A 9,041-nucleotide genomic window follows, 5' to 3' on the forward strand; every position below is an offset into this window, starting at 1 on the left:
CGGGACCCACAAGCATCTTCTTTATAGTCAGAAGAGGAATTTGCTGCTGTAGAGGTTGGGAATGGATTAGTTTTCTATTGCTGTGAAACAAATGACCACACACTTGGTGATTTAAAACAGAACAAATTTACTTCTCATAGTTTCCGTAGGGCAGGATCCACTGGGATGAAATCAAAGTGTCAGCAGAGGCCACAGTGCTCGTCTGAGGCCCGAGGTCCTTTTATGGACAGAATCCACTTCTTGCGGTTGTAGGACTGAGGTCTTTGTTTTTCTGTTTTCCTGCTAGCAATTGGCTGGGGACCTCCCTCAGGTCCCAGAGGCTACCTGAAGTTCTTTGCCATGTGGCCCCTGCAGGCAGTTCACAACCTGGATGTTTTTCTTTCCTCCAGGCCAGCTGGAGTGTGTCTCTCTGCCTTCCCCTTCCGTGACCAGCCAGAGAAGTCTCTGCTTCTAAAGGATCATGTGATTATGTAATCTCCCTATCTTAAGGTCAACTGATGTGGAACCTTAGTTACAAAATCCCTTCAAAATAATATCTACTTGAATGTTGGTTTGAATAACTGGGAGAAGTGTATGTACCCCATGGGCTGGGACCATCAGCTCTGCCCAGCACAGGGAACCTGTCAGGACCTCAATTTCTTCTTTGAAATTGCTCTGGCACCTGAAACTTTCTCATGAGAAAGGCATTTCTTTGGGCTTAAGTATTTCTAAGAATATCCTGTAAAATAAAACCAACTAATGCTGCTTCCCCTTCAGGATCTGGAGGTCCACGCTTTCACATCCTGCTGGGTAGCAGTCACTGGCAAAAGTGCAGATCAATTCATTGCCTCTCTTGGGGGTATTTGCCAGCAGGGAGAGGAAGTTTTGCCAGGTCGAGGAACCTTTCCTATGACTCCTCAAATCCAGTGGTACCTGCAGCTGGACACCCCACTTGTAGATAAAGCTGGGCCTGCTATAACAAGTCTTAAGTGTTTCTAAAAAAGGAAAACCAAAATGAATCCAAACAGAGAGAAACAACCTAAAAAGGTGTCTTGCCTGAGCAACAGGGAGGAGGAAGCAGGCCTCATCTCCCCTCCTCCAAGAGGTCATAATGCTCTAGGGCTTCAGAGAATGCCCCAGTTTATACAAGTCACTGCTGCAGCATTAAGCCTGAATGGCATTTGGTGGCAGATAAAGTCTCTCTATGTCATACAGCGGAGGGCTGTGCGGCCAGATCTTGTTTAAAATTACATTTAAAACCTGGAAATCAAATGATATGTCCAGATAACTTCTGTAGTAAACCCCAAACCAGTTATGCTTCAGGTTAAGCCTCTGCATTTCTAAACAACACGCCTTTATTCTCTCCAGGCCAATTCTCCGCCCTTCCTGCCAACAATATCAAATAGCAAGAGGCTGAATATACCCTCTGTGTGAGCATTAAAGGATAAGCGGCTGAGGGAGGCAGTGCCTCTCTGCTGAGAAAATCTCTATCTTTGAGACATCTCCTCAACACACACGTCCAATTGGCTCATTCTCTCTAGGTTTCTTGAGTTCTTTGCTAATCTCTAAAATTTGGAAAACAAACCAAAAATCTAAACAAGCCCCCAAACCTTCATAAAAATAGAGCTCTTAGTGTTCTGAATTTCTTTTCTTTATCCGTCTCACTTGAACAGACCTCTCCTGGTCACTGAACAGCATCTTCTTGCTGTATCTTGTTTCACAGGATAAGAGTTTGGATGCACTAGGAAAACTGACAGACCCTCCTGGTGGCGCTTTGGGGCAAGAAAATTAATCCAATCCTGGCAACAGAGCGAGAAAAGGGACAACAATGGTGTATGTTATTTAATCCTCATTTTATCGTGGAGGAGACCAAGGCCTGCAAGGTAGTACAATGTCATGACTAAGCTTGGAGGATGTGCCCATGATGTTGCTGGAGCCGTGCTAATGTGTGTCCCTTATGGATGAACCCCCTTTTCTCAGGAAATCGCTCTGACCTTCCCTTCCGCCTCCCATAAAGGAACCTATTCTGTTAGACACGTCGTCACATCAGGCACCAGGAGAAGCCTTGAAGCATCTACACTGGTTTCCTCTGGATCGCTTCCATGTAAGATCAGAGCTCATAAAATGAGTTGCTAAGATTTTCTGCTTCACACACTGCCCTGAAGCACTATCTGATGCAGAGAGGGAGATGTATAAACTCAGACAGTAGGCACATTTCAGTCCATTGGGGCAGGGACATAACCTCTTGCAGAAGTCCACTAGGCATCATTTTATTACTTTAGAAGTAAGAGAAGGACATTTTCCCCCCTTCGGGTAAAAATTGTTGCAGTTGATTCTTTTGCTAAAAGAGTCATTTAAATATTACTGGTCACGTCACATTGTAGTTGTTTGGAAATAATTATATCCATATCACAGACGGTAAATAATAGATGTGCGTTCACTAACGTTTTATTCATGTTCTGTTTTAATATGGCAAACTTAGAAGTAATTTAATCTCCCAGTAAATTGAAGTGGTGGGGGGTTCTTCACACAGAAGACTGCAAGTTATTAATTCCAGGCAGTCTTCATCTTGTACAATTAGTCACTGTTTGCAGCTGGAAATGTTTTATTAATTTTCCATAGCAGTTGATTTTCCACAGTTTTCTCAGTTTAAATTAAGCAGTAAGAGCTGCTGTTTCTTCTTAAATAAATTTTCTATCCACAAAAATACATGCCTCTGGCTATGTCAATTTTCCCATTTGATTAAAGTGCCAGCAGGCAATTAATAACTTAATGCATTTTAAAGTACTTTTGGAAAAAGTAATTTGAATAGCCAAACTTGTGTATTTGAATTGATTGTTGCAGAAGATTTAGCAGGCATTTGAAAATCCTAGAACCTTGGGAAGGACAAATAGAGCCCAACAACCAACTCTAGGGGACTGTGGGATGGTCTCCACAAAAGGCCCACAGCTGGCACTCACACTTGGGGATGGGGGGGGGCAGGTGATCACCACTTTGCAGGAGGTGGAGGAAGAAAGGCAACCTCAAAATGGTCTTCATGGGGGTGTACAGAAGTCTCTAGGCTGTGATGGTGCGGTGAGTGGGAAAACCATTTAAAAAGCAATGAGACAACACGGATGAACCTTGAAGACATTATGCTAAGTGAAATAAGCCAGAAACAAAAGGACAGATATTGCAGATTTCACCTACACGAGGTACCTAGAATAGTCAACTGCATAGAGACAGAAAGTAAAATGGTGGTTGCCAGTGGCTGAGGGGAGGGGGGAAGTGGGAAACATTCGTGTTTAATGGGTACGGAGTGTGTTAATAGTGATTTTAAAAAAAGTTCTGAAGATAGTGGTGATGGTTGTACAACATGAGACTGATTTATACTGAATTATACACTCAAAAAGCCTTAAAAGGGTATATTTTATGTTATATATACTTTACCACAATAAAAAAAAAAAGCAATGTGGCCTTTTTTCATGTTCAAGACATAGAAGCAAGGATGTGATAATTCCTCCCATGCAAAATTCCACATTTCCCGGGGTCTTCTGGTAGGAGCCGTGATCAACTGCACTGACAGCACAGGAGCCAAAATTCTGTGTACTGTGTCTGTGAAGTGGATCAAGGGATGGTTGAGCAGATTCCTGATGCTAGTGCAAGTGACACGGTGATGGCCACAGTTAAGAAAGGCAAACTGGAGCTCAGAAGGAAGGTACATGCAGCAGTGGTAACTCAACAACAGAAGTCATCCTAAAGAGAGATGCTGTGTGCCTTTACTTTGGCATCATGTGCAGGTCACAGCAAACACTAAAGGCAAGATGAAAGGTTCTGCCATCACAGGGCCAGTTGCAAAGGTGTGCACAGACTTGTGGCCTAATTGTGTCCAATGCTAGCAGCATTGTATGATTCACCAGTGTTTTCGTTAAAAAAAAAAAAAAAAAAACCACCCCATTAAAAATTATTTGCTCCCAACGCCCCAAGAAATAAGTAATGAGGATATTCAAAGCTAATTGGTTTCCTTTTCGAAGAAAACACACACACACACAAAGGAAAACATGCCGTAGTGTCATCTATAGTGAGAGGGCTTCTGTTTGACAGTGGGGTCTCTAAGTGCCCTCTGCTTAACGGACTCAGAGGATTAGTCGACAGGACTTTTGCATCTGTAGGATCTGCTGACCGAGGCTCAGGAACAGCTGACGCTTATCACCACTACGCATGCTCGTGCACTCCGCTCCCACCGGTTTGCTGACTGCCTCCTAAGATTCGGTTAGGATTGTTCATAAACCTGTTGACACCAGGTTATTTTAATGATGCAATGTAATTAATCTTATGTAAGATGGAATGTTAGCTCACAAAGAGAGTTGTTTCTATGAAAACCAGATTGAATACCTCGGTGGTAAAACTTGATAAAGGACTCTTAAAAAAATACTGCAGATGTACGAGGTGTGGACAAAGTAAAGTTAAATGGAAGGGGAACGTTGCAAAAATAAAAAGGAATTCTGAACTTAGGTTGCTTTATAGGTGTCTGCAATGTTTTTACTTCACTTGAAAGACACTGAAACTAGAAATCATGGAGGAGGCACCTGGGCGTGTTTTAAACCTAGATGACCGGAAACACCAGCCAACTCATACTCAACAGGAAGGCGGTGGCTCCCATCCAACCGCACTGGATAAAGTAACTGTCACCAGACCTCCGAGCCTCCAGAGCAGGGAACCGACGGTCGTGTTATGGCACAGCCAATGGACTGTAGGAGCTGCTGAGCTCTAGAGCTGAGAAGCGACCTGAAGCTAAATCTGAACCCAGTAAGCAGGAGTACAAAGAATCAACGATGTTTTCCCAGGAGTGTGAAAGGGAAACAAAGTGAAAGAAGTACCACATGTTCACTACATGTGTTCTGGAAAAAGATAGATAAACACAAATTAAAAACCAGACATTTTAACCACTGGTTTTCTTTTAACTCTTTGCCATATCTAAGCCCGAGTCTACTTTTACTTAAATAAAATGGCGGGAGTCATCCAAAACGCCCTTCTTGTTTCAATCCTAGAGGCACCTACTCATGATCAGAATGAGATACCCCTTGCCTTGTAGAGGAGTAAATGAGGGCCCACAGATCTCCCTGACCTACCCCAGGACTTTCTGCTGCAGCATATCCTATTTGTTCATCATCTTTCTAAAGAAATGTCAACAACAGTTGTGACAATTGGAATTCTTTTGGAAAGCTCGTTCTTAAATGAGTCAGAAAGAGAAAAACAAATATCATATATTAACACATATATGCAGAATATAGAAAAATGGGACAAATCAACCGGTTTGCAAGGCAGAAACAGAGACCCAGATGTAGAGAACAAACATATGCACACCAAGTGGGGAAAGCAGGGAGGGTTGGGGAGGTATGAATTGGGAGATTGGGATTGCCATATATACATTACTAATGAGAAAAAAATATATCAAATTGTACACTTTAAATATATGCAGTTTATCATATGTCAATTGTATCTCAATAAAAGTTCTTAAAGAAAAAAAAAGAGAGAAAAATGAAAAGCTTATTCTCAGAAGCCAGCCATCTTATTACTTTAATCATCCACCTGCTTAAAGAAAGTATAAAGTTCTTTTTAAAAATGTTTTTGAAGAATGACATCTTGTGTCTGGGAGATGGCGTTGGATTATTTTCCTAACACTGAGTTGGCAGGTTCCTGACAGCCCTGCTGTGGACACTGAATCATGTGCATGGTCCCAGGAAAAAAAGGAATGGTGACTTATGTCGTAGGTATCAGTTTTTCACATATCTAAATGTGTGATGCATACCAGCGGAGGGCTTCAATTCACTTAGTGCAGGAGCAAATGGCAGCTGGGTTGCACTGATTAAAAAATGTCTTCAAACAAGAAGATTAATGCTTTTACCAGCTATTGCTGAGAAGCAGAAGGTCCGTGTGATGCTTGCCACGTTTGCTATTAAGCATCAGGATTTCAGAATGGGTTCTTCTCCTGGAGACCTGCTGATGGAAGGAAGGGGAATTTAAAATTCTCAAATCATTCACCCCTTCAGAAATTTCTTCTACTTAGCCTTTTTTAATGCCTTATTTCTTTAGCCAAATTTGTTGTGTTTTCTTGTTGTTTGCCAATTTCAGTGCAAAAGGGGGCTATTAGATGTACTTCAGTGTATTAGCAAGTTTCTTAGTTCAAGGTCTCTAAGAAAATCTATCCCAGCTTTCCCCACCTAAAAAAGGAACATATGTGTGTAACTTAATAGAAAATAGAACCATAAAGAGGTATAAAAAAGCAGATATATCTTTTCAGATTAGCTGTGGCTGCATGTAATAGCATGAACGAAAAAACCCAAACAAAAAAAACAGAGGCTTAAATGAGACAGAGGTGTGTTTCTCTCATAAAAGAACTCAAGGAGGGATGATATTGATCACGAGGTATGCTATGCATGTGTGGGGCAGGGCGTGTAGAAAGAGTCTCTATACCTTCCGCTCAACTTTGTTGTAAACATAAAACTGCTCTTTAAAAAAAAATCTTTTAAATGTTTTCTTTAAAAAGAAGAGAAAGAGAATGAATATTGGCGGTAAAAAGCATCCTTGCCCTCAAAGGAGCATCCATGGACTTCATGAGGGATTACAGGAAAGTTTCTAAAAACCCCTGGTTGTTCTTCTGAACAAAGACATTTTGAAGTGATTGCTGGTCATGAATTCTATACTCAATTGGAAAAGTAATGTTTAGACTTGTGGTTTCCAAGGGAGAAGGGGGTGGGGGAGAGACGGATTGGGAGCTTGGGATTAGCAGATGCAAACTATTATATATACAATGGATAAACAACAAGGTCCTACTGTATAGCACAGGGAACTATATTTAATATCCTGTGACAAACTATAATGGAAAAGAATACGAAAAAGAATGTGTGTGTGTCTATATATACGTATATATATAAAACTGAGTCACTGTGCTGTACAGCAGAAATTTACACAGTGTTGTAAATCAATTATATGTCAATAAAATAAAAAAGTAATGTTTAATAATTTAACAACAACAAAGGAGCATCCGTAATCTGTGAGGACAATTTTAGAGAAGGAAGTTTTTGTACTTACCTTCAAAATTCCCTGTTGATACTATGAGAATGCATACATTTTGAGGTGGATGGGTCCTTGGGGGGTGCAGTCTGAGTTTCTTCACCAGAATTTTCTTTATAGATGCTCTTACCATCACCTCTCCACCAGATGTGAAATGTTTCAACTATTTCAAGGAGGCAAATTCAGAACACTTTGGCAATTTTTGTTTTATTGGGCTTCTTAGAAGAGTCCCAAACCATTCCTGTCCTCCTACCCTCTCCCCAGAAAATTTCTAGACCAAGAATCAATTATGTCTTATTTGTTAACACTAAAAAAGAAAAGGAAACCAAGTAATGCAAACTTCTATCTATTTGTTGAAAGAATTTACAAGTATAGTCATTATAGATAACATGTAGAATTTAGGAGTTCTGTGAGTGTATATATTTGTTTTTTCGGCGGGGGTATTCCCCCATGTTCATTAATTCCTTCCTCCCCCTCCCTTCCTCCTTCCCTCCCTTCCTCCTTTCCTCCCTTCCTTCCTTAATTCATCACAAAAGATTCAGAGTTGATGTACAACTCCTGACAAATGCAAAAGCTCTAAATCCCTGGTTCTTTGGTTGCTGAGGAAGCAGAGTTCCCCTGCTTGGGGCAGTAGCAGAAGACAGTGTCTGCTGCAGCCTCTGACACCAGGTCTCCCATCCAGGCACCCTCCAATGCCTCTGCCCTTAGCCCACTGACAGCCAAGGCTGCTTCAGAGAGAGCATCTCTTTTCTGCCTTTCTGTAGGGTTTTTTCCACTGAGTTGTGCCCCTGCCAGTTCTCCCTGAGCTCACTTGCATTGATTCTTAAAAATCATCAGTATCTAAGCTTTTCTTCTTGATTTAACTGCTTGCAAATATTAAGCATGAAAAAAAAATATATTAAGCATGGGGTAACTTTTCTGAAAAGTTAGATGGAAAAGGTGAGTTTCCATCCAGTATTGGCTGTATAATGCCCTTTACTTTTGGTTGAGGGAAAGAGCAATCTAAACAATAATTTTAAATCCTTTTTAGTGAATACCTTGAAGCAATGAAAAGAGTTAAAATAGCAAGCTCAGTGGAGAGCATTAAGCAATTACCATTGAAAATTATTTAAGCTTAAATAACTAAAATAATTTATTCTGTAAAATCATATGAAGTACTGGAAAGGATTCTGCATGGTCAATTTGCTTTCTTATGTACCAGTTGAAGGGGTAAGCAAAAATGTTGAATTCTGAAACTTTCAACTTAGTGAATTAATATAGATTTGGAGGTGGCATTAAATACTTGAAGATGATGAAGAATCTTTGCCACAAATGGGTTAGCAAATGGGATTAAATGATTCCCAGTGATATGAAAATGTAATAAAATGAAAACATTGAAGGCTTCCCTGGTGGTGTAGTGGTTAAGAATCCGCCTGCCAATGCAGGGGACACGGATTTGAGCCCTGGTCCAGGAAGATCCCACATGCCACGGAGCAACTAAGGCTGTGTGCCACAACTATTGAGTGCCACAACTACTGAAGCCCACGTGCCTAGAGCCTGTGCTCCTCAACAAGAGAAGTCACCTCAATAAGAAGCCCCTGCATCGCAACGAAGAGTAGCCTCCGCTCGCCACAACTAGAGAAAAGCTGTGTGCAGCAATGAAGATCCAACACAGCCAAAAATAAATAATTAAATAACTAAATAATAAATAAAATAAATCTTTAAAAAAGAAAACATCAAGTCCCCCACAAGTGATGACCTTCTCCACCACTTCTGCCATAAAATGAACACTTTCTGATGTTTAGCGAGAACCACTAGAGCATGGTGGTTAAAACATGGACTCCAGAGCCAGATGGCCTGAGTCTGAACCTCAATTCTGCCACTTCAAGCTATATGCCCTTGGGCAAGTTAATTAAGCCTTCTGTGCCTTGGTCTCACCTGCTAAGTAGGGCCTGTGTGTGAGTTACTAGCGTAAAAGCTTAGAGGTGGGCCCGGCGCACAGGAAGCACTATGTGTTAGCTCTTCCT

The 9,041-nt window shown here is 41.1% G+C and overlaps 1 pseudogene; it reads left to right on the forward strand.

The window, feature by feature from the left end:
• Positions 1 to 3,443: 3,443 nt before the first annotated feature.
• On the forward strand, positions 3,444 to 3,870 carry LOC130851960 (60S ribosomal protein L23-like; annotated as a pseudogene).
• Positions 3,871 to 9,041: the final 5,171 nt, after the last annotated feature.

The sequence above is a fragment of the Hippopotamus amphibius genome, chromosome 4 (assembly GCF_030028045.1).
Source record: "Hippopotamus amphibius kiboko isolate mHipAmp2 chromosome 4, mHipAmp2.hap2, whole genome shotgun sequence".
NCBI classification, from domain to species: Eukaryota; Metazoa; Chordata; class Mammalia; order Artiodactyla; family Hippopotamidae; genus Hippopotamus; species Hippopotamus amphibius.